General features: G+C 40.8%; 1 protein-coding gene across 1 annotated transcript in view; it reads left to right on the plus strand.

Annotated features, from left to right (window-relative positions):
* GPR158 (G protein-coupled receptor 158) overlaps positions 1 to 25,884 on the plus strand; it is a 193,376-nt gene that overhangs the window by 139,038 nt on the left and 28,454 nt on the right. The gene's annotated exons all lie outside the window — the stretch shown is intronic.

The following is a 25,884-nucleotide window of genomic DNA, read 5'->3' on the forward strand; positions in this document are numbered from 1 at the left end:
GTGTCCAAAAGTTTCCCTGTGGAATGTTCATAGAGAGATGCTTTTGAAGTGTTAAGACACAGCAATGGTGGGTAAAACAATGGACTGTGGTGCATGTACTTACTATGTTTTCTTATGGCTTTTAAGTCAAGGACTGTTTTCTTCAGGGAGTCGTAGCAGACAGGCTACACACTCACAAGCATCAGTACCTGCCAGCAAAAATGTGGGGCAAATTCTGGGTTCCGTGGGATTGGCAGTGCATTCACATGTGACTCAACTTAGCAGCCCAACTTCAATTCCCACTCCTACAGTCCCCTTAAAAATTGAAGCCTTTTCTGTGTATGCTGGATAAAATCCTAATACTTTCCCCTCTTTAAACTTTAATGAAAAAAATTACTGATACATTCTGTAAGTATTTTTATTCAAGCAAAGAGATAAGCAGTATATTGATACTTGGACATATTGAATAATATACACTCGCTCATCTTTTTATCTTATTTTCATTACTGTGTTGGCATGTTAGATAGAGGAGGTTTGATATTATGCTCACAAACTGAATGAGAACTAAAAATATCTTGTGTTTCATGATGTATTATTGGCTTGTCGCATTTTGGGTGGAAACCCCTGTTTTCCCATTAAAACAGAGTTCCTTCTTGCAGCTTCCTTTTATTTGTGTCCCTGGTTACAAGTGTACACTTAGGCTAGTAAACTCCAATTATAAAATGCTGTGTCTGGTCACATCTTTGCTTTGAAATTGATCAAGAAAATCCCACACCTCCATGGTATTTTCTGGGATGAACAATTTCTGATGAAAAAAGTGAAACAACTAGAGCAGTAGAGAAGAGAGGGAGCTGGTGACTTTGCTTGGATGCTTTGTTATCTATAGATCAGATAGATAAAAAGCCTATGACTGCGGGTGGCTCATGTTGTCACCGCAGTTCTGCTATCCTAACAGGTTGTTTATATGATTTTACATGATGTGAGGAAGCAGCTATCCTGACAGGACAGTTGATCTTCCATTCATATTAAGTGAGGATAGGCTGCAAAATTGGGCAGAAAGTCTTCTGCTTTGCTCATTCAGCTGTTTGGTGTTACTTGGCACATGTGCTGACAGGGTCAGCAAACAGGACAAAACTGAATAAGAAACCAAGAATGCACTGCATCCTCATCCTTGATCATCACAAAGCAATGAAAGCAGCAGACTGGACTGTATCAACGGGACGGTAGTCTGAAGGCTGAGGGAAGTGATTATTCTCCTTTACTCAGACCACATCTGTGATGATGCCTCCAGACATCAGTGAACTTGGATGAGTTCAGTGAAAGGCCATCAAAATGGTCAGGGCTTGGAGCACTTGTCCTGCAAGGAGAGGTTGAGATAACAGGGTTTGTTCAGCATGAAGAAAATATAGCACTGGAGGGACCTAACATGAGCTATCCAACACCCACAGGGAGGTGAAGCACAGGGAAGTTCTTTACAGCAGTGTATAGTGGGAGAACAAAAGACAATGACAAATTGAAATAGGAGATTTCAACTTCATATAGTATGAATTATTATCAGGGTCAGTGTTATACAAGGAAAGAATTTTCAGTATCAGGTTGCTGGTTGCTCATGAGGTTATTAATTTCCATACTCTGAGGTTTTCAAGACCCAACTGGATAAAGCCCTGAGCAACCTTGTCTGGATTCACTGTTAAGCATGCTGTGAGCATTGGATAGCCTTCTGAATAATTCTGTATTTCTTTGTGTAACACAAAGAGGGAAAAAACCTATTTAGTATGTTAATCTAGAAGTACTTCTCTAGGAATCTATCTTTTGTTTTCCACCCAGATATCCTAACCATTCCTTTCCTACATTTGTGATATTGTGGTCTTTTTTGGTGCGGAATATCTCAGTCCCAGAGTGTGCCTTGCAAAAGACTGAGTCAAGGTACATATATATGTTATTATACACATTCACAGCAATTATGCTGTTAGGAATAATGTGATACTAATAGAAATTTGGTAGAAAATGTTGGCAGATCTAATTCAATCCACAGTTCTTACAGGGTTGAGGAATGGCATACTGCAGACATCACAAATACTCATGACAAGCACTGGTTCCCTCCCACAGCTAACCTGTGTCCTGCCTGGGGGAAGAAGCAATTGCCAGCAAGGAACTTGTGATTTTTCTGGGTTAAATGGGAAAACCAATACTGTGTAGAGGTAGCTCTTAATGATAATGAGAAAGTCTAATGCTGTAGTTCTCAACAAATGAGGTGCTTTGAGTAGCACTGGAGCATGAAGGTTAACCAAAGCCAGGAGTCACTGGAAACACTTGGGGTTTTTGTAGCTTTTTTAGTTTTCCTGTAGCTCCTCACTTCCTAAGGAGGTCTCAGAGGTTTTGTTCAGGTCAGGCATCAAGGGGAAATCCGAAAATAAGTCAAAAGCAGATGCTTAAGGAAGAGTAAAAGAACAGGGAAGTCATGTACTGATTCATTCTTTGAACACCTGTCACAGTCAATTTCTACAGTGCCTCATCCTTAATTGCCTCTTTCTTATTCACTGTGCATTTTTAAAGTAACGAGCTGATGTTTATGGGGGTGGAAAGATGGGGGCATGGAAATGAGCTTAATTTAAGAAATCTAGCTGAAGAGCTATGAACATAAAATAAAACACTTTCCTTAACAATGAATTTTTCAAAATAACTCAAGAAATAATGATGTTTCAAATTTAACCTTTTGGGTTTAAAGGGGCTGCTGATGCTGCACCTTTCAGTATATTTCTGTAACTGAAGATTCTCTATGTCCTTTTTCAAGCCCTGTATTTTATGAACAGGTTATCTCATTATTTTTGATATTGTGTGAACTTCTGTCATCTTCATGTCTGGATTAATACAGAATCCTTAATTCTGGACTAAAGCATAAGAATGAAACAAAGCTACATACAGACAAAAGTATGCATATGTGTGCATACATAGGATAGCTTTCAGCTATTTTAGGGAAAGGAAACCCAGGTATGGGGTCTCTAGTTTGTGGGAATCTCCATTTCTTATATTACCAAGAGAAACAGAGGAGAGTGGGAAAGTGAGGAGAACGAGAAGGTATGGGGAAGGTAATGTTTCAGGTATGGGAAACATGACAGTGACATAATCCACACTTTTTTGACAGCAATGATGGTGGGATGGGAGTGTTAGTGGGAGAACAAGATGTTAACACTATGATGCAATTCTGCGTTTCATCTAAATGCTGTGCTAAGATTATATTGCTGTGCTTTGCCATCTGGTACAGTTGGAGCAAGTAGTGGACCTTCCTACAGGTTTTGGAGGTGGTAAAGAACAGAGGAAAAAAGCAGTGTGGGTAGGTAGTGTGCAGGTGTTTAGAGGCATGTTTTAGTGGGGGACATGGTTTAGTGGCTCTTTTGGCAGTGCTGAGTTTATGGTTGGACTTGATGATCTTAAGGGTCTTTTCCACCCCAGACAATTCAATGACTCTCTGTTTCTCTGGATTGTGGTTCAGTATCTAACCAAAGAGGAGACTCATGCTAGCAGAGACCCCAGAGAAGTTGTCAGTTTGCTTCTTGAAGCATCAGTGGTAAGGACATGGTGTCCTGTTCCAGCCAGGACAGGGTTAAAGTTAGCATCAGCCAGGAGGGGCACAGCCAGGACCCTGGGGTTATTTGATATCGACTCACACCATGTGCAGGGGGACTGAGGGTGAAGGGTGGGTGTGTGGGTGGGGAGCACTCGTGTATGACTCATTTGCCTAATTTGTACACTCTGTTATTAGTATTATTTGTTGTTACTGTTCCTTTTCTTAGTTCATTGCTGTTTCTGCTAAATTGTTCTTATCCTGTGATCTTTACCTTTTTGTGCTTTCAGTTCTTCTCTTCATCCTGCCACAAGGGAAGGTTGGGGAAAGTCAGCAAGCAACATGGGGTCTGGGCTGTTTCAGTGGGAACACTAAATTTGGAAATACCGTTCCTAACTACAACACATGGCATATATCACCTCCCCTAGGTCAGCTAGGACTGGGAAAGAGGATACAGATGAACTTGTCTAAAAGTGTCTGGTGGGAATGTGGTGCAGAAAGGAGCAGAAGGTACCTTGGCAGTTGGAACCTGTACAGCTGGATAATCCCATGGCCAGTATTTCACAGGGCATAGTGCCAACAGGTAACAGCTCCATAGTGCCAGTACACCTCTACCCCATGGTTCCATGAAATGGGACACTGGTGATGAAGCACTGCAGAGAGAAGTTTTGTCTCGGAGAAGTGGTTACTGGTAATAGCTTAAATTGGCAGGCAAAGTGAGATGGGCATGGGCTGTAGTGGTGAACCAGCCTGTTTTTTTGAAATGAGTCAGGCCCTCATAGTTATGTTGGTTGAACACACAAAAAAAGTGGAAGATTTACTTCCTATTGAATTATTCTTTTTTCTTGTGGAAGGTAAGAGTGAAGTAGCTTCAGACAGATGCAGTCACTGTTTTGATGGATTTTGCCACTGGATGTGGTCCATAGTGATTTCTGTAGTTATTGTTACCTCACATGAAACAAAAGGAGGAACATCTGTTTTCAAGGCAGATGTTACTATTGCAGAAAGGCAGTGTCCAGAGTGCTGGTCTGATACTGTCTTGTTGAACTGTTTGGGTTTTTACTGCTTTAACTTGACTGACAGGATTTCAGTCTGTTTGCAATACAGTGGTTTGGTCAAGCTGTAGAGATTTTTACACTGTAGGGACTTTCTGTAACTCTTCCAACCATTTATCTATTTCTTCCCTGGAAGTGGCATATATTAATACCTGAGGTTGTATGCGCTGAGTCTTACTAAGCTTTGTGAAAAGCAGTTTTGGGGCAGAAAACAGACCTTATGAGTGTTCCCACAGAGCAAAGGCTGAAACCTGCAGCATCAGGTCCTTCTTTGCGTGGTATGCCCTGGGTGGTCAGTAGGCACACTGTGCTGGTGGCTGCCACACTGTGCCTCGGGCCTGGCTGCTGGAAAAAGTGGCAGAGAAACGAGGTTTTAAGGGCTGGTGACTGAGTGAAAGGCTGGGGATCCAGGTTAGGGAGGGAGGAAGCTGGGCTTGCTGAAAAAGTGTCCGCACATACAGTAGGAGTTCATAAGGAATGAAGTTTCACTAATTAGACCAGTCATGGAAAAATCGGTTTTCTTGTTAGCATGCCTTAATTAATTAATTTCATGAGTATAATTCATGCCTCTTGTCTGCTGCAAACCCTTGCTACTTTGTTTACTTATTTTTATGGTATACAACAAAACAGGGCTTTAGAGAGTAAATTCCAAATAGCATTCTTGCATGATGCACCTTCAAGATGAAATTCTCATTTTTGCAGTTCTTCTAGATTAAATGAGTCACATTCTGTTGTGCTGTGGCTTTTTTTCTCAATAAAACCTGCATTATTAAAATCTTATTTAGCTCTTTTGTATCCCTGCCATTGTCAAGCAATAACTAGCCTTAACTAGACAGTATAATGGTTCAGTTTCATATTTCTGAATAAAGTATCTACTTTCTTATGTATAAACTAGCTGTTATGTAGCACAGCTGTTAAAAAACAGTGCAGAACTAACCTTGATGGGGCATCATGTAGAAGTGGGATTAATAAACATTATCTTAAAGCAAAAAAATCAGCAGCATATAATGTATTTAAGATTATTAGAGCACTGGGATCCTGGAAAATATTCTCATCCATATTCCTATTAATATTTAATTTATATAAAAATGTTGTAGATACAGCTGTACAGTTCCAAGGGCTGGGTTTTTAATCACCTTAATGTAGCAAACATCCTGCTTTATCATAGCAGACTGAGTTTGGCTAGGAAGGTTCAAAGAGAAGATAAAGAAATTATCTGGTGTTTTAATATTCAATTACATTGTTATCATGATTAGAAAAAAACCAGCGGTGGGTTGGAAGGCACTTTGTAATGATACACAGGTATCACAAGGCCTCTCAGATGTCTTTCCATGGCATGCAAGAGCACCCTGGCAGATATTGTGAGAAAGGGCTGGTTTTGCACGAGGTAAACATGATAGGAGAAGGGCTTCAGAGGTGGATCTGGAACCTATCCTTTCCAAGACCTTATCCAAGTCCAGGACCTCCCTCGGGTAGCAAAACTTTGTGTGTGATGCAGTACCTTCCAGGTAGGTGTGCATTTGTGCGTGCATTTGCAATACCAGTAATAATAGCTCTACAGACTGGTTTTTTCTCATTATGTGGGAAGGATGGAACTGGTCAGTGGAGCAAGGTATCTCTGCTGAGTGGGATTATGGCATAAAAGAGAAACCAGGCATTACACTGCAATACTTGAGTTATAGCTATTTGTGGAGGAGCATGATGAGGGAGTGAAGTATGTGACTCACAGGCGGGCTGATCACAGTGGAAGCAGAGATTTTCAGATCACGTATGCTGATTGTCAGTGAAGAATCATGACTGGAGAGGAAGCTTCTGGTGGGCTACTCTGAAGGATGAGGAGTAAGCCGGATACTATTTAGCATTTTCAGTTGCAATGAACAACCAAGCACAAAATGATTACTCACAAAATTTTGGATAACAAAGCTTGGCGAAATAGTAAATTCTGTTTCAGAAAGTATAATAATGAAAAGTATTCTTCACTAGAATCATAGAATACCTTGACTTGGAAGGGATCCACAAGGATCATCCAAGTCCAACTCCTGCCCCACACAGGACAGCACCAGGAATCCCACCATGAGCCTGAGCCTTTGTCCAAACACTTCTTGAACTCAGACAGGCTTGGTGCCATGACCACTGGCGTGGGGAGCCTGTTCCAGTGCCTAATCACTGGGTGAAAAATGTTTTCCCAATATCCAGCCTAAACCTCCCTGACACAAACTCAGGCCATTCTCTTGTGTCACCACAGAGAAGAGATCAGTGCCTGTCCCTCCTCTTCCCCTCATGAGGAAGTTGCAACTGCATTGAAGTCTCCTCTTCTCCAGGCTGAACAGCCCAAGTGATCTCAGCTGTTCCTTATACGGCTTCCCCTCAAGGCCCTTCACCATCCTCATGGCCCTCCTTTGGATACTCTCTAATACTTTAATGTCTTTCCTATGTGGTGCTCTAAGTTGTGGTGCCCAAAATTGCATGCAGGACTCGAGGTGAGGCTGCCCCAGTGCAGAGCAGAGCGGGACAATCCCCTTCCTTGCCCGGCTGGTGATGCTGTGCCTGATGCCCCCCAGGACACGCTTGGCCCTCCTGGCTGACAGGGCACTTCTGGCTCATGTTCAATCTACCATGGACCAGGACCCCCAGGTTCCTTTCTGTGGCACTGCTTTCCAGCCTCTCATTCCCCAGTCTGTCTGTACATCCAGGGTTGCTCCATCCCAGGTGCAGGATTTGGCAGTTGTCTTTCTTAAATGTCATGTGGTTGGTGATTGCTCAGCCCTCTGATTTGGCAAGGTCTCTCTGCAGGGCTTCTCTACCTTCAAGGGAGTCAGCAGCTCCTCACAATTTAGTATCACTGGCAAACTTACTTAGTATTACTTTGAGTCCTGTGTCCAAGTCATTATGAAGATCTTGAAGAGAACTGGGCTGAGAGTGGAGCCCTACAAAACCCTTCTATTGACCAGTCAGCTGATGTAACCCATTTACTGTAAACCTTTGCACCTGACCCATGAGCCAGCTGCTCACCCATCCCATAATGTGTTTATCCAGCTGTGAGATGGGCATCTTTTGTAGAAGGACACTGTGAGAGAGAGTAACAAACACTTTGCTGAAATCCAGAAAGATTATATCAACTGGCTTTCCTTGATAAATTAGGTGGGTTACCTTGTCATAAAAGGAAATTAAATTTGACAAGCAGGATTTTCCCTCGTGAAGCCATGTTGTCTGTGAGTGGTGACTGTGTTGTCCTTCAGGTGTTTTTCAATAACTCCCACAATAATAATCTTCTGAATTTTACTGGTCACTGAAGAGACACTAACAGGCCTGTAGTTCCTAGGGTCATCCTTTTTGGGACATTGGGACAACATTAGCCATCTTCCAATCAACTGGGACCTTTCCAGATTCCCAAGACTGTTCAAAAAGCATTACAAGAGGCCTTGCGATGAATCATCCAGCTGAGTGTTCCTGGATGAATCCCATCAGGCCCCATAGACTTAGAGGGATCCAGCTGGAACAGCAGATCCTGTTCAGGGATCAACTGGGAGTTTTTCATTCTCATAGCCATGGTTCTCCTGCTCAGGGCACTGGGACCCCCTTAGCCCATCATCAGTGTTGCAGACAGAGGCAACAAAAGCATTAAACATCTCTGTCCATGTCCCTGTTGCTATTGTTTGGTAACTTGGGCTTTGTCAAAGAGATGCATTTGAATGTAAGCAAAAGGCAAATTATAACTAGGGACTATTTAAAGACAAAAATGTATGGAGAATAGGAGGTTAATCAGTAGGGAATTGATTTTACAACAGGAGACAACATCTTCAAAACTCGTATAAATGCATTATGTCCTATTCTTGAGATGCATTTTTAAAGGAGGTGTACAATAGATGGTTGTGGTTCAGAAACTATTTGAGGGCTGGGAAAATGCTTGATACTGTGAAAGCTAATCTGGTTTTTAGATCTACAAGAACATTGAGAGATGACTTCTGTGGTGTATAAACAAGCAGGGAGAGGAAAAGTAGTCACAAAAGACTCTTTAATCTATTGGACTGAGGTTTAATCAGATCTGGTAGCTGGAAGCTAAAGCCAGAGAAATTCTAATGAGCAATCTGGCATACGTTTTTCTCAGAAGGGTGCTTAGCTATTGAAAACTCCACATAGATTGGAGGAGAAATGAAAAATTTTTTGTGCTGCTTTCAGTTCAAGACTGATTCCTCTCTAGGAAGATTCTCTAGCTAAGTACTACTACAAATGGCAGGAGTTTCAATAGAAAAATGTAGTGGTCTGTGTTATACAACTGATCAAGCTGTATAATTTAGTGGTTAATCCAGCATTTGGCCTATATTTTACAAACATGCAATAAAAATTAAATTAAGCATTCTTTTTAGTATAGATCTATTAAGATATTAAGTGTATTTGTAAACTGAAATGACATATAGTGGTACTGTTTGTTGGAGTGTACCAGCTGCTTTGACATTCATTATTCCTGATCACTTACTGTAATGTGGATCTTAAGTACGGGGGAAAGCAGTCCCTGGACCATATATTCTCACATATTAGTTGTTCTTTTCTGGATTTCTATGAAGGCCAAAAATTGCCATTATGTTCTTGAAAAATTGAGTATCTGATCAGTGGTAACCAGCTACTGGTGACATAAAATGCTGTGTTGCTCTGCTGTAACATAGACAGGGATAAAGCTCATTCAGCATTGTACTGGTCTGCACATTGGTGAGTTACCCTCATAGATGGTTTTCTGAAAGAAGCCCGAGGTGCTCTAAGAATTTAACATGCGGTATATTGGATCCATGATCTGAGCTGGAAAGGCCAAGACAATGCTGGCTTGACTGCTTGAAGCTCAGGAATACATACACAGTAGGTCCTGTAGAAAGTTTCAGTATTAATTCAGTTGTAAGTACTAAGCTATTCTTTTTAGAGCTAATCTGTAGTATTTTCAATTGATATTCACTACCAAAAAAATAGTATTAAAAATAAAAACTGTTTTTCTGCTGTAGAGTATTACAGTACAGGACAAGTTTTGGATGTTCTTGAGTCCTACCTCCTTTGTGTGCACAGTGTCAGCCTCTGTTCATACTTGCAGTTACTGTACTTGGTTCAAGCTGGAGCCTCTGTTTCTGGCAAATCTAAAAACACCAGGTGTTAGTAATCAGTGTAAAATTTTGAGTGCCTATTTCCAATGTGTGAACTAAGTTAGCTGGGGGTGCTGAATTATTCAAGGGTCTCTGAGTCTCTTCCCAGCCATCAGCAGTGCTATGCTCTGGCAGTTCAGGGCAACACAGCTGTGCTGGTGGAGCCGTGTTCTGCCCTTGGCCTCTGCTACAGCAACGTCTCTTCTTCTGAGATTTTCTTGAGCAAAAAAAATCCTTCTCCCCCCTTGTTGGGCTTTTGGGGAGATGTCACCTGTTCCTCCCAGGTGTGTCTAGGGGAGGTTACAATTCCATGTGAGTGTGGGCCTGCTGGTGGGGAGGCCCCAGCTTTTGGCAGCCTGTGCCTCAAGCGCTGGCTTGCACAGAGCTGCTGGGAAGTGGCAAATCCTGCTAAGCTTTTTTTTTCTCCTTGCCTATCTTTCTATGCAACCATTAAGCCTCTCTGGTATCAGTCCTCACCAGTGCAGGTATTCTTGTTTTCACCATTCTATTCTAAGAAGCATCAGGCATTGGCAACCAGGGATTCACTGGTTCTGCTTTGTTGCTCTATGTGGATCAGGGTCTTTGTCAGAGATGTTTTTCAGCAATTCTTTGATAATATTTTCCACTGTTCGCTTGGGAATAATGCAAATAAGCATTACATGTCTGAAATCATACTTCAGTTCAAATTACATAAATTCATGGCTTCTAAACAAGGAGAAATGTCAGAAGATACTGTGGCAATTTCACAAGGGCTAGTAACAAGAAAGTTGATATGTATAAGCAAGTATGGTACCACTGTCTTACTGAAACAAGGCTAAAAATCTGTGAACTGTTTAGTTCCAGATGTTGCAATCAAATTTTTGAGCACATTTTTGCAGTCTTCTAGTCTTCTCCTTGACTTGCTTTTCTAGTTTTTGCATGTGACAAGCTTTTAGGACTTTTTTCATGCCACTGTTTGTAAAGTTATGTATTAAAATTAATATTTTAAATTATTTTTTTCTTAAACCATGTACTTTCTAGCTCTCCTATGGTTTCCTTCAGTCTGTAAATGACCATCATATATTCCTGAGATATTTCTCTAGCACCTCAGAAATCACTCTCTTGTTGGCTTTGAACAAAACTCCATACAGTACTGAGAGGCTTGAAACTGATAAAAGAGCTGGAATTACACTGTCCCAGCCATCCCTTAGTAAAAGCTTTAATTGCTTTATGCAGGATCTTGCCTCAGCGATAAGTCTGCCTTCTGTCTTAGACTGAACAGGCTTTTCTTTCTTTTAAATCGGATTAACATAATCCAGCTCTGGACTTTGCTCCACTGCACTTTTTCAAATGCTTTGGAGAATGTGGCTGCAATGACCAAATTTCAGTTCTAAGTTTCTATTCAATTTGAAAATGATACTTTCCTAGTTGAGAAAATGGCCTGTGTGTTGCTCTGAGATCCTTGTAGGGCATGATTGTCAAACTTGTGTTAAGGTAGCAATTGATGGCTTCCAGTGAGTGTCAGCTACCATTGGCCTGTGAGGAGCAAAAGCCTATTAGTGTTGGTTGGTAAGCCATGACACTGTTGTACCCAGGAAAAAGAGACTGTTTTACCATTTGAATGTATGAAAATGTAGGGGTTTGCAAGAACATATGCTATGGAATGTTCAGTTTTGTCTCTGGCTCAGTCTCTTATAAGGAAATTTTGTCAGTGTGTAGCCTCAGAAATATTGGCTGGTGCTCTGTTTGCTTCCTAAGATGTTGCCTCAGGTCTGGAAGCTCAGTGAACAAACTCCTACTGTTTTTTGCATTCTTTATTGGGATTTGCACTCACGTGTGCTGCACAGCTGCACCATCAGGGCCACAGATGTGAGCAAGGCACAAAATCCTTGTTGACCATTCTGTTGACCATTCTGTGACCATTCTGTGTGTTTTCATGCTCCTTTTAATTTGGGTGGCAAACATGATGGTGATGCCCACTGATTAGTTATACTCATCTTTGAACTTTGTTTCTGTGCTTGCTGTTTCTCTCATGTGGCATTCTGGCACTTGTTTATCTTTGCTCCGAACTCTTAGGTCTCATCAGAGATTCTCAGGATCTTGGACAGCTATTATAACTGTCCTGGAGTTCTTCCTGAATGATTTTTGTGCTAGCAAATGGCTTTTGTTTTTTCTGGCTGAAAATTTTGGTATGCCAAAGATAAACTACCTTGCCCAAAGGAGAACGTGAGTATCTGCCGTGCATAGAAGCATGGGGCAGGACTACCAAACAAATGCTATTACTTGATGGTTTTCCACATGATACAACATCATGTGGATACCTAAAATACATAGAGCCCTGCAGCAGTGTGCCAAACACTGAATCACAGAATCATTTAGGTTGAAAAAGGCCTTTAAGATCATTGAGACCAACCATAAACTGAACACTGACAGGCTCACCACTAAACTCTGTTCCTGCGTGTCACACTTACACATCTTTTAAATACCTCCAGGGTTAAATACCTCCAGGCTGCCACTTCCCTGGGAAGCCTGTTCCAATGCCTAGCAATCCTTTTCAGGAAGAAATTTTTCCTAATATCCAATCTAAACCTCCCTTGGCACAGCTTGAGGCCAAACTGAACAAAAAATCTAACTCTTAACAAATAGCTGAGGTGGGTATCTCAGTAACATAGGGATGGTGCTTCCAGTCCTGATACTGGTGTGCTTTTTAACTAGTACAGCATTTCTGTGCCATATCCATATTGTCCCTTGAAGATGAAAGTATTGCACAGTTGCCTTAGCATTTGGCCTAGTCCATGTCCTCCAGGTTTTCCGTGGTTAGGACAACCAAATATTTCTTTCAAATTCCTATTTGTATTTAGCCTTACAGAGGCAGGGTTGCATATTTAGCTGTCTTTATTTCCCTTCTGGAGAACCAGAACTACCTACTTCCTTGCTTGTTTGTCAGAGCACCATTTAAGCTGTTGCCCTGTGGTAAGCAGCATAAATCACCATAAAACTATAGGTCATTTGGACTCTTATGAATGTGCTGTGTTCTGCCAGGATGTTCCTCAGTTGCCTGTTCCTTGCCTCTCCAAAGCTGAGCAAGACCAAGAATGAGGCATGCTGTTATCCTCTTAATTCACCCATGTTTTTGTTGGTAAAAGCTATAAACTGAGTAATTTCCAATTATCTATTTATCTGTATGTATATTTAATTAGTCAGCTTACAGGATGTTTGAGCACTAATTAACTCCGAAACTACACTTACTTTACATCAGCTGTGCATTTACTTTGAGCACTAGGCATTATTTCAGCTGCCATTTTGGCTTGTAAGCCCTGGATCACCTTAAGCTTGACCACAGGGTACTTTGTTGGTTCATTCATCACTCCTGTGGAGCCAGCAGCATTGCTGGTTTAGTCCTGTGTAGGATGTAAGGGCAGGCAGGTTTGTGTCGCTCTTCAGCCCTTCTTCAAACAGGCATAGATGCCTCCATGTAAGGCATCTTTTTCTTCAAACACTGTAACTGGTATTTGAAGAATACAGATGTCTTGTCTAGCACCATCAGGTGCAGTGCAGTGTTTATTGTAGATTTTTTCACATGCCTTTTGTCCCACAGGTCTTCTGATCCAAAGTTCTGTTTAGGTAATTTAATTGCTAGACAAATTCTTATGGCTTTTTAAAGGGCTAATTCTGGGGTCCCAGTAATTCCCTTCTGATTTTTTTTTCAAGCAAATGTCAGCCACAACCAGGTCTGTTGCTCAGTTTCTCCACCTCAAATGACAAGACCAATTCTTTGTCATAGGTACATTACAAACTCTCTTTTTTCCCTTCTTTTCACCTTCTCTTGTTCACCTTCTTTGGGGTGTCTGTTTGAAATACCGCTTCTGAGAAGGAGGTCCTGCACTTTGAAATGTCAGTGCAGCAGTTCCATAGCTTGCTGCTACTGTCTATGCCTGCTGCCCATGCCTCAGTGCTCCTGGTTGCACATGCACAGCTTGCCTGGGTTTATCCCCAGGCACCATGAAACACTTTAACCTTCTGCTTGCGCTGAGAAAGGTAGATTGACCACAGAGAGCTAAGACTTGTCTGTGTTTTGTTTTCCTTCTGTAGTGTTCATGAAGAGCCAAAGTCTGCTTTACTCAGTGGGCACAATCCAGTGTTGTGTGACAGGAGGGGCACAGCCACCAGCTGCCACACCTTCCTAAAGATGCAGTTCCCTCAGCTGACCAACACTTTCTTGTACAGAGTCACAGGGTGGACAGAGTGTCCTGTCTGTGACATCTGCAGTCCAGCCAGAGTGCACAAGCCTTCTAAAAAAAACCACACAAAAAAACCAAAACAAAAAACCCAAAGCCCTTGAGACTTCAACTGTGAGGCTTTTTTGTAAGAAAAAAGGTAGAATTTATAAATCAAGTCCGTGAACTTTGTAGTTGTTTTCTGCACCTATTTACTAGAAGCATAGTGACTGTAGTAAAGCCACTGACAAAGATCATCCTACAAACCCACACAATGCTATTTGTCCCAAATCCCAATAGGGTTTCCTGGGTGTGCTCCTCAGTTTCTGGAATAAACACAAGACTGTCGAGAACAGCAAAATTGAGTACCCTGAAATATATTGGAAATCAAAACTAACAAGACAGGTTTTGTAGCTGTCTTCTCAGAATGCAGTGAGCATTGAAGCTTAGCTGTTTCCTAGGTTTGCAGCCTGGATGCAGCCCTAGCAGGCTCAGATGTATGAAGAGCTGGCAGCACGCCCTGCCCTGGACAGCCTCAAGTCTGTCATCATGCATCATTAGCATGAAAAGTCAGAGTCATCAATGCCATTTGCAAGACTTATCAGATAGAATACAGAAACCAAATTATGTATCTAGACTATTTTCAGTGAAAACACAGTGAGTGTTCTGCTCCTTTTTGTCTGCATGCTCAGTTAGACCAGGCTTATTTATTTTCATCTTCATGCTACATGAAACACCACATTTAAGCTGTTATATTCAAGAGTACAAATCTGTTTCTTGTGTGATTAGCTCTTGTTGCATGGATGTCACCAAGTGTGAACTTGAGTCAATATCTGACTATTAATTAAAGAGAAATCTTATTAATTCCCCTTTTTTTCCCCCCTGTTTTCTTCCTTGGATTATTTGCTTGTGAAGCAAGGTCATTGCCACTGCATTTCTTAGCACTGTTTGATGTCTCTCTAATTGCAATATTTCTTTGTAAACAACTACTCTTTAAAAAACATCATGGCTATCAGCACTTCTAAAGTGTATGTGACCACAAAGTAAAGATGGGGTTGATCTGCCCTTAGTCTTTGCAGATTTTATGGAGCTTCAGGCTTATTGCATTTTACTCCCATTCTGTTCAGTCCATGTTGCTGGCAATAGGGTCACATTGCTCTGTGAGGGTAGATTGCCTGTGTCTGTATTTCTTACATCTTTTACATTTGATTTCAGTGAGAATACAAGAGTGTTTTATTTATCTCATAGCAATCAACTGTTCCTCTTTTGTCCTGAAAATTGTGGCATTTAAATTAGCTCTCCTGTGTCTCATTAAATAGAAACATTATTCTTGTTTTTCTTGACAACTAAACCTTTGACTGCAATTTAAATTAAAATTTCTTTCATTATTTTATGGTCAAAACAGAAAACAACCGTTTGTGGAATTCAGCTTGTCAGATGATGCTATTTCTTCTTCTGTTTGTGAGATGAAACATAGAAGATGAGAGTTAGTATTTCTTGCAGTTAACTTTTTTAACTTGAGTATTTTATTGCAGAATGACAAATAAAGAGAACATTTCACTTATTTATTGAAGTTTTATGTTGCAGTGATGTATATAATCGTGCTGAGGATTATGAGTAATTGCATTGCCCTCTTCATTAGAATGGATGACGGCACTGTATAGTAATAAATTTGAGGGAAAAAAAAGTGAAAATGTGTACTTTAGTGGGCACCTGAGAGCATAATTTGTGATGCCTTGTAGAATATTTAGTCAAAGCTCAGAAGATCATAGAACAAGTTACACAAAAGAGCTTCTACTGCTAACTGCTTTTAATACTAATACGGTTCTAAAGCATATTAAATCTTAAGATTTAAGATCTGATTAAAAAGCTTGTTACAGAAAGCATACTAAGAAAATATATTTTCTTCCATCTATACATCTGTATATCAACTGCACAAAGATTACAGAGTCACAGAAAATCTGGGGTTGGGAAGGACTTCTGGAGATCATAGAGTCCAACTTGCCTGCTCAGAGCAGGCTCAGCTGGATCAGAGTGCTCCAAGCCATGTACAGTCAGGTTCTGAATGTCTCCAAGGTTTTTCTTATGTTTAAATGGATTTTCCAGGGTTTCAGTTTGTGCCCATTGCCTCTTATCTGGACATAGGGCACCACTCAGAAGAGTCTGGCTCAATCATCTTTACTCCCTCCCATCAGATGTTTATATACATTGGTAAGTTTCTCCCTGAGCGTTCACTTCTCCAGGCTGAACAGTCCCAGCCCTCAGCCTCTCCCCTTGCAAGGTGATCAAGTCCTTCAGTCATCTTTGTGGCCCTTCACAGGGTTTATCTCCATGATGTCCGTGTCTCTCTTGTACTGGGGAGCCTGGAGCTGGACAGAACACTCCAGCTCTGGTCTCACCAATGGTGAGTAAAGCACAGGATCACCCCCCTCAACTTGCTGTACATGCTCTGCCTGATATGTTCCAGAAGGCTGTTGGTCTTCTCTGGCACAAGGGAACACTGCTGGCTCATGGTCAGTTTGATGTCCACCAGTATCACCAAGTCATCCTCTGCAAAGCTGCTTTCCAGCCAGTCAGCCCCCGGAATGTGCTGCTGCATGGCATTGTTCTTGCCCAGCAAGCAATTACCGAGACATGCAACTTTAATCATTTTCCCAAAATTTAAATTCAGACAGACATTCAGAAACTAGTTTCCAAGAAACTGTAGCTTCCTCAGAAGTACTCATTAGTAACCTAATTAGCATTTTTTTCTGATTGCCACACATGCTTACACGTATTGAGAGTAAACATAGTCGATTGAGCATTTACCTGGCATAAGATCATGGAAGCTTATCAAAGAATTAATTTTAATCAGATATTGCTAACACTATACAATGATTCCAGGCTACTATTCTTTAAATGTCTTATAACTGTATATTTTATTTTATATGCCAGAACACAGGGTTCATTTGTATTGCTGTGTACTGTGCTGCTTGCACAAGCCAAGCTGAAGCTAATTGGAGCACAGGAATCCATAGGGATGCATTTTATCAGGTGTCAGTTTTATACAGCTGGGGCTTTTTGGCTGCTGGATTTTTTAGTTATTTGTCTTGTTACTATAGTATTATAAACTGAAGAAGTGCATTCTTCTAATCCTTCTGTATTTAACTTTGTTCTGACCAGAATTTGTTTTAGCTGAGGAACTGTTTTGCACATACTAATGTTCATTTTCTTGCACTTGTTCTTCCAGCAGGAGAGGTGTTTGGCATACTAAAGTACCTAAAAAATTCTATTTTGTTCTGCTTACCTTTACTGAAGAATTTTTTTTTCCTAAAGTTCCTAGTGAAGGAAACAAGTAATTGGGGCGATTTGTCAGGGAACTTATGTGACTCTGCTTGGTTATGAATTAATGTCTGTTTGTCCTCTACATCATCTGTCTTTAGAAGAAAAGATGGGAGTTTGAAGTAATGAAGGCTTGGAACCCTTGCAATTGTTGTGTTTGAGAATGGAGAATGTAAAATAAGATGACTAGCAAAGCAAGGAACAGACTGTAGTAGTACTGCAACCTCTAATAGCCATATCTGCACCCCTATATTGATAGATTAGAGGCATATTTTTATATGATGATTTTCCTTCGTGTTAAGTATCTCCTGAGAGCCTGGAACTTGCAGTGAAAGACATGAAGCTTCTATGGGAACCTTTGCCATTTAACTTGTATATTAGACTTTCTATTCTACAGAGGGTCACTGCTCCTCCATGCCAGCAACTGGTCTCTTGCTTTCCCCTCTGCAGGAGGTTCTTGACATAGTCTAATAACTCAAACCCCAACTGTACGAGGTCCTCAGTAACCTCCTGTCATTGATCTGGCTTGGATCAGGGTTGTATTAGAGAATTTCTCAATTTCTCTCTTCCAACCTTGGCTATTCTGTGAGTTAATCAACCAGAGATGTAATAACTCCCCAGATGCCTGATGAGCTTTAATACCCTGGCCAGCAGTTTCCCTCCATTCAGTGTAAGTTACTCCAGGTGCACATTTACAGAGGAATATTTTAATAATAACAATATAGCATGTAAATTTTATTCAATGAAGTTAACGTTGTTTATGGTTTCAATTTCTATTGGCGTTGACACTTATTTTTTGTGACAGGTGGAGATGTTCCTGATTTTATCTGTTAAAAAAGGGGTTTGAATCTTATCTTTTGCAGGCAAGCTGAAGAATAAACTTTCCTTTCAACTACACATGAAGGCCTTAGCCATGATACCTGCAAGCACAACCATGAGATAAAGTTAATATTTATTCCACAAGTGGAAGGAGAACACAGTGCTGATAAAGAGCTTCTTTTGCAGTAGGGTTTATACAAAACACTGCTGCCTGTCAATCTCATTATAAATTGGTGAACATTTGTTTTACTAAAGTGGGCAAAAAACTGGCAACAAATATTATAACTAAATAATGCAGTTATGTGTCTTTCTGTACCACATTTCATTAGCCCCTGTCAAGTTGGCATCATATAATAAGGGTGTTGGCAACCCAGCACCTCTTCTGAGCTCTGCTAGGTACAGCAATCTGCATTGTGGATCTGAGGGAAGGATTGTGTCCAGTGGGTGTGATTATTACTCTTTCTCACACCTAAAAGAAGGAAAAGAAGTCAAGACAAGTTCTTTCTGCTACATCTGAGCTGTTTAATTAGCTGGCAAGGCAATGAATGTATCTAAGTGAGAGCACAACTCATCAAAGACTGGACCTTCCAATGTATCCTCCTCCGTCCTCATGGTTGAAAAGAAATGCGTATTTATGATTATCAATGAAGTGATAAAATTAGGAGGATGATGTGTTAAAAAAGTAAACGTTTACCATAAATGTGGCTTTATTTGGATATGTAAAGATGCACATGCTTCTGGTCATTTAAAATGGAAGCAATTTAGCCAGCACTGAAACGCTCTGACAGAAGCAAAGTGAAAGAACAAAAACACACTCCAAATGATATAAGGACATAAAAATGTGGCTTGTTGCAGTGTATAAAGACAGGACAGGCTCCTGTCCCTTCGACTGCTGATGTTTGCTTCCTGCATCTTTAATAATGAATTGCCATTTTAAAGTTCGGTGTAGGAATGTCATTGCACAGCAGAAAAGGAAGTAAGTGCTTGCAAGTAAATCTGTGAGGAGATACTTTAGTGCCAAAAGATTTTGTGTATGGTGCTTTAGTCAGTGCTTCACAGATACAGTTCTTTTCCTAGACTCCTTTTTACTGGATTTTTTTCCATGTAGTATACTTAAACCAGTCTATTTTGAGAAATACTTCTCTTGAGCATCCTCTGAAAATGCAGCTGGACCCACAGTCAGTGACACCTTTGAGCTTTTTGCAGCTGCTCCTGCAGGATCCCCCTCCAAAAATACAAAGAGAAAACTCAGAAAATCAAGGTGACTTATTTTTTAATGGAAAAACCTCAAAGCAATGAGATGCATCAGACCAGAAGCAGCAGTGCTTGTGCCTAATTCTTGATTCGTGTGCCAAGCTCTTGCAGGGTGGTCTTGATTTGGTCTGGCTTGGTGAATTTTGAAGTTACATCAAGTTCTCTACAGTCTTCTCTGTTTCTTGGGAATTTTGTTTCCAGATTCCTGCATCTATTCTAGGTCTCCTACTGTTACCTGCTGCTGTCTCCCAGATCTGAGCTTGCCCAGCAGTCCGTAGATTGACAGAGAAATAGCACTTCTGTCAGAGAAGTCTACTGACCCCACTGTTTCTTAAAAAATTGTATCTTTAATGTCTTACAAATATAGCTATTGCCAGACATCACATGGAGTTTGAAGATCCACAAGAGAATCTCATCATCACAAGAAACTTTATAAAGGAAACACAATTTGACTTCCAAGGAGAAATCAATTTTCCTGCTTTTCATCTCCTGCAAGTGGAATTTTCAAAAAAATCATTAGGTCACTGAAGCTTCTGTGATAACAAATCCAAACCCAAACTCTGTGGTTAGATCTTGTAAATCAATATATTTGTTCCTTTAGTGCAGAGTTGGGAACCTCTTCCTTGCTGGGGCTGTGGAGAACATGCAAGCACCTGTACTGGTCTGTGCATTAATGGGGTCCCAGGGATGTCAGCCATGAACTGTCAGCCTCGGTAAAATGAAGAGCTACATCTGCCCTGAAAGCTGCAGGATCACAGATGCTGCTCTAGAAAATTCAGTAGCATAGTTGTATGGTATTATTAGAAGAACACTATTAAATAGTTTTTAATATTGTTAAAACAGCTAATAAGACAAAAGAGATCACATAGCAACACATTTCATTTTATTCTGCTTTAGTGTAGAAACTCGCTATGTAATGAGGACTAAAAACAAGTAAAGGATGAGATATTTTAAGTGAAAGCTTTTTATCTTGTTCAAATCCACAATGTAGCACACACAAACAAACAGTTACAGTATCATATTAACTACTAGTGAAGTAGGATACAAAGGGTAAAACAATGAGGCATCTATCTGTGAACATGAAAACATTTATCTGTGAAATTATGGTTGTTTTCCTTCAGCTGCCAACTACTGTTTAGTGCAGTTCTCAAAAAACGAAGTATAGTGATCTGTAAATATGCCATGGATATATAGTTCAGTCCTCACAATAAATAACTGCTAGCAGAGTGAATTGTAATTCACTCAAGCCCACTAAATTTTTATTCACTATTTTTTGATCCAGTGAAAAGCCTTAGATTCTTCTTATGCAGTACCCGAATAAATTAATCGAATGCATTTATAGAAGTTGTGAAACACGTAGTACAGCTGCAGTGGATTGCTAAATCTTTAATAAAGTGGCAGCTTTTCACATCATGCAAATGGACCAGAATATTTACCATCTTAGCTTAAAAAGAGTGAGGTATTTTGGTCTTCTGGCCACATTAAAAATGCTGGAAAAGTACTGTCTTTTTTAGGTGGGGCTTATCATTCTCTGATCGGAAGTACAATGCTTGCCAGTGAACTTAAGGAGGAGAAGAAAGGAAAGAAAATCGTACAATCACAGAATATTCTGAGCTAGAAGGGACGCACAAGGATCATGAAGTCCAACTCTTAAGTGAATGGCCTGTGAGGGAAACGAACCCCGACCTTGCTGTTATTAGCACCATGATCTTTCTTCATCAATATAAATAGCCGCTCTCAAATTTACTTGAGTTTGGGTTTGGGCTTTATCCATTTCAAGACTTTCCTTGTTTGTAGTATGACTATTTTAAGAACAAAAGTACAAGCTTTGGCATAAGGTTTTGCCCAGCTACCTTATTGATGATGGTAGAAAATGCCTCTGAAAATTGAAAAGGTTGTTGAAATTGTCTGTGAATGTTTTCAGTGGTAGAGGAGCAGTGTTAGATAGAGCAGCATTAACAAGGAGGGGAATTTTTCATCCCAGCTGGTTTTACTCAGCAGCCTTTGTCAAATAAAATGTTGTAAGCCAGGTTAATGACAGGAGTTGCCTTTTGTATATTCAACTCCACAGTAGTCTGTGAAGCAAATTTTGGAATTAAAGCCTTGAAAATGTTCTTGACCTGTTGTAGGAAAAGATTACCAGGAGGCAGCTCTTGCATCTGTTTTCACAGTGTAAGCTTCCTGATAAATAGTGACCTTGAGATCTTTTGTACTGCCTTTCTGAAAGTCTTTGGTAAGGATAAAGAACTCAATGGCTTTAGATTTGCAAAAAAGATAATAACCACCTGATGAATTTTAAAATGCAAATAATTAACTTAGCCAGAGCTTATATAGGCTGAAGGATTTATAATCTTTAGACCAAACTACTAGTGGCAGGAGTCTTGAGGATCTATGAGTTAAAGTTTTTGTCACAAAGTCACTACAAATTTGGATGAAGGAAAGACTTCAACAAGATTGGTTTGCTTTTGGAGAAAATTGTCTGAGGAGCTGACCTCATTTTTCACTGAGAGAGTGATGTAGTTATTTAAACAGATTTGTTAGGAGGAGAGTATTTAAATGGCTGTGTTGACCATTCAATAGCGGACTTGGAAAGAGATGGCTTTGTGCTTATCCCAAGGACCTGGGGTTTTCAGAACTTTAGGCATCAGATTCTGTGGTCATGAGCTCGGTGTGATTTAACCTTAAGACCAAGTAGTTGACAAACAGGAGACATTAAAGTGTTCAAGGCCAGGTTGGATGGGGCTTTGAGCAACCTGGTCTAGTGGAAGGTGTCCCTGCCCATGTCACCGGGGTGGAACAAGGTAATTGTTAAGGTCCCTTCCAAACCTAACCATTCTGTCATATGTCACTGCTAGTTGTCCGGGGACAGACTGATGGGCTTTTTATTTCATGGTTTACAGTGTGCTCTGTAGCAGCTCTGCCTCATCAGAGTTTGACAGTGGAGTGTCAGATGTTTCACTGGCCCTCTGTAGTTCTGCTAATCCCAGCAGCATTCGTGGGGGTATTAGTGCAGTAAGTAGTTTATTAGAAGAGATAATTAGCACAAAGCAGATGAGGATTTAATAAATAAGGAGACTTGGTCTGCATCACTTGAAACCTAGTTACGTGACATGGCAAGTCCCCTTGTTGAGACTTTTACCTCTGAGCTCCCCAGTGCCTAATACATCCATCAACACACATTCAGGGTGGGCAAATCCTGTTGAGGAGTGACCATTTCTGATAAGACCTACCTGGATGATATGGTGATATAAACAAAAGCACATCAAAAAGCAACACACACACCGGTAGAAGCTTCACTATCTCCTGCAATGGGAGCTGGCAGGCAGCTGGACAGATGCAGGCAGCAGGGCAGTGAGCTGGGGAGCAAGGAGGCACTGGGGAAAAGCAAAGCTCAGCTGGTCTGTCAAAAGACTCCAGCTGCAGTTCTTGGAACTAGCTCCAGGCAGAGAAAGCTTTTTGTTCTATGATCCACCAGGAAATTGAGCTTTTCTCAGGTGGGAATTTAGACTTGCAGGTGAAAGGAGAAAATAAAACCTATGCATAGCATGAAAAATGTCAGAATCCTAGGCTACGTTTAAAGAAATAATGTTGTTTGCTCACTCCAGGCTTACCTACAGATTGGCAGACAAAAGCTACTTCAAATCAATAAATTTTCATCAAAGCAAGCAATATTTTTAGACTTTTTCCATGTTATTAAATATGCAGGAAAATATGAGTCCAGTGCTGCTCAGATGGGAGTGAGTGGATCTGATTACAGTGGGAAATCTGTTGTTGTCCTGTTGTCTCCCAATACGCAGAGCCTTTCCTTGAACTGCATGTGATTTTCCTCCCACCTTCCTCAGTCTGTTTAAACTCCTGGAAATTATGTCAGTGTTGATCCAGAAAGGGAACTTTCATTTAAGCACTGTAGGATTACCTTTATATATGTAGAATTAAAACTAATCTAGGAAACTCTTGTGCGGAGTAGGTTAGCATTAAGTCATGACACGTCTCTTTGCCTACTAGTGGTAGATTTTACCAGGCACTGAGGTAAAATACATCTTCACAGCTTGTTATGCTCGCCCTACATTATAAATTTGTATAGCATTAATTTCCCACAATGGAAAATCACTTTAAAACTCTAGGGAAGATGTGAAGGAAACTGTATTTTCAAAATAACATTTTTGAAAGTAAATATAATTTGTTGCAGAAAGTGCTTCTGCAGCAGAAATGTTGCAGAAAATGTTTTGGAAACAGCACTGTTTCTCTCATTACTCAGTATACAAAATTATCTGGTTGGGAATTTTTACTGTACCATCAAGATATCCTCACATATTAATATTGCTGTTTATTAAACACAGAGCTCCAGGTAAGGATTTGAAGTCAGGTACACTTCCAGTATGGAGGAAACAATCCTGCAGCACAGTCTGCCTCCCCCTGTTTCCAGTGCTATTGGTACCTATGGTTTACCCTGTAACTATTGAGCAAGCTTATGATACCCTTAGTGGCCTCAGTGTGCAGACCGGCCTTCACAGAATCACAGGGTGGATCAGGTTGGAAGGCACCACTGTGGGTCTGGTCCAACCTCCCTGCTCGAGGAGGGCCATCCTAGAGCACATGGCACAGGATTGCATCCAGATGGTTCTTGGATATCTCCAGTGAGGGAGACTCCACACTCTCTCTGGGCAACATGTTCCGGTGTGTGATCACCTGCACAGTGAAGAAGTGTGGTGGAATTGAGATATTTTGATGGTGGTATGTGGCCAAGTTTGCTGGCTACACACAAGATGGGGGCTCTCAGAAGTATTCATATGCCCCCATAATTGCCAAAACTTCTTTTTCTAGTTGTTGTATGTTTTCTCTGGACAGGACATGATGCATGTGATGCAGGTCTTGCCATGCTGTTGTCATGCTGTTGACATGGCATGCCTCTCAGTCCAGGTTTGCTCAGGTTCAGTGTGGTCAGAAACAATAAAGCAAAATGTCATCCCAAAAGAGTGTTCTCTTCAGTGGTGTGCTTCTAGTTTGTTCTGTGCTGAGGTCTTGAGAAATCACTTGGGAAGTAGATAATGACTAATTTGGACACTTTCAGCTGGGGATTTGTTTAGAAAGCTGTTAATTTCTCTCCCTCAATTGGGATTTATCCTTTCCAGTGAAAGCCAGTAACTGATGGTATAAGTCTATCTAAATATATTTTCTGAGGTCTTGGGCCTTAAATGTTGATACTCTTTATTCAGCCATCTTTCCTGATGTGGAAATTATACCTGCAGTCAGTATCTGTGTGTGTGTCTGTGTGTCAAGTGTGAAGTGTAGGCAATCTTTTGTATTGACATGATGCCATACATGTCCCACTGGTACCTTTTCACTGTTAGTAGAATCACATCAGTTTACAAACTCAAAGTAACTAGTGGCATGTTCACTGTTAGTCCAGAAAATGTAGATAAGACATCATCCCTGCACTGTAGGAGGGCAGTATACTTCCGAAGAGCTTGACCTGTTGTCTTTCTGATGTAGCTTTTGTATCACAATAAAAATCACCAGTCTGGAACAGAACAGTTTGACAGAATGACTCAGTCGAGCTGCAAAATGACAGATGCTAGAAATAAAAAATAAACTGTGCCAGGTCATTGCTGTCAAAGCAGGATCCTTCACCTGTTGCTTCTTCTGCTTATGCAGTCAGTGGTAGTTTGGGGACCATCATTTTGTTGATATGACATGAAAATTTAATATGGTTTTATTTATTTTCTAAGATTACACATTGCATCTTAGGATATAACTACAGCAGCAGCCACGTGCTTCACTTAATGTTTCCAAGCTGGTGATCCCAGCTGGTCCTGTGAACTAGCATCCTCTGTCCCTCTGCTTCAGATCCACTTGCAGCATTGCCTCCCTTGGCTCTCAGTGTTTGCAACCAAGCCTTCCTTTTTTCCATTTATATGGAGCCAAGCACCCCAAAGAAAATCCTCAGACCATGTAGCTTAATTCTCCCCAGACTTGACGGTGCAGCCAGCAGAGTTGGGCGTTACATGTGGTGATCTCCAGGCAGTTCATTCAGCCTGAACTTCACCTTCTGTTTACTCTGTAAAAAGAATGGCTATTGCATATCAGCTTTAATGCTGCCTGTAGCTGCCTGCGAGTCAAAGCTTTGCTTGAAGGCAGCTGCGTCTTCCAGAAAAGCAGATAAAACACATTGCAGTGTTCTGTCTGATCTGCCTGTAAACAGAGCTGATAACATGTCACTGGAAATGATTGTTTGATGATCCAACAACAGTGCAGGAAAGTGGATTGCATATCCTGAGTGGCTTTAGGTGGGAGTATAGCTAGAAGATGCTGAGGAACGGTTAAGTTTCCTCTTCTGCTTTAGACCAGAGACCATATGTCTCAAACAGACCCCATAGCTTCTACCAGGGCACTGACTGGCACTACTGGGAATTTTGGATGTAGATAGGACAGGAGGAGGAGTCTGTCCAGTTTGCCTTACTTGATACTCATAATTAAACATTAATTTGCTCGGGAACTTGAGTCTAGAGCTACTTTTATATTCATAAATTAAGTAGCATCTGAGAACATTCCTGGGCACTGGGACCCCC

Source organism: Corvus brachyrhynchos, unplaced genomic scaffold (genome assembly GCF_000691975.1).
Source record: "Corvus brachyrhynchos isolate BGI_N302 unplaced genomic scaffold, ASM69197v1 scaffold167, whole genome shotgun sequence".
In the NCBI taxonomy this organism is placed as follows: domain Eukaryota; kingdom Metazoa; phylum Chordata; class Aves; order Passeriformes; family Corvidae; genus Corvus; species Corvus brachyrhynchos.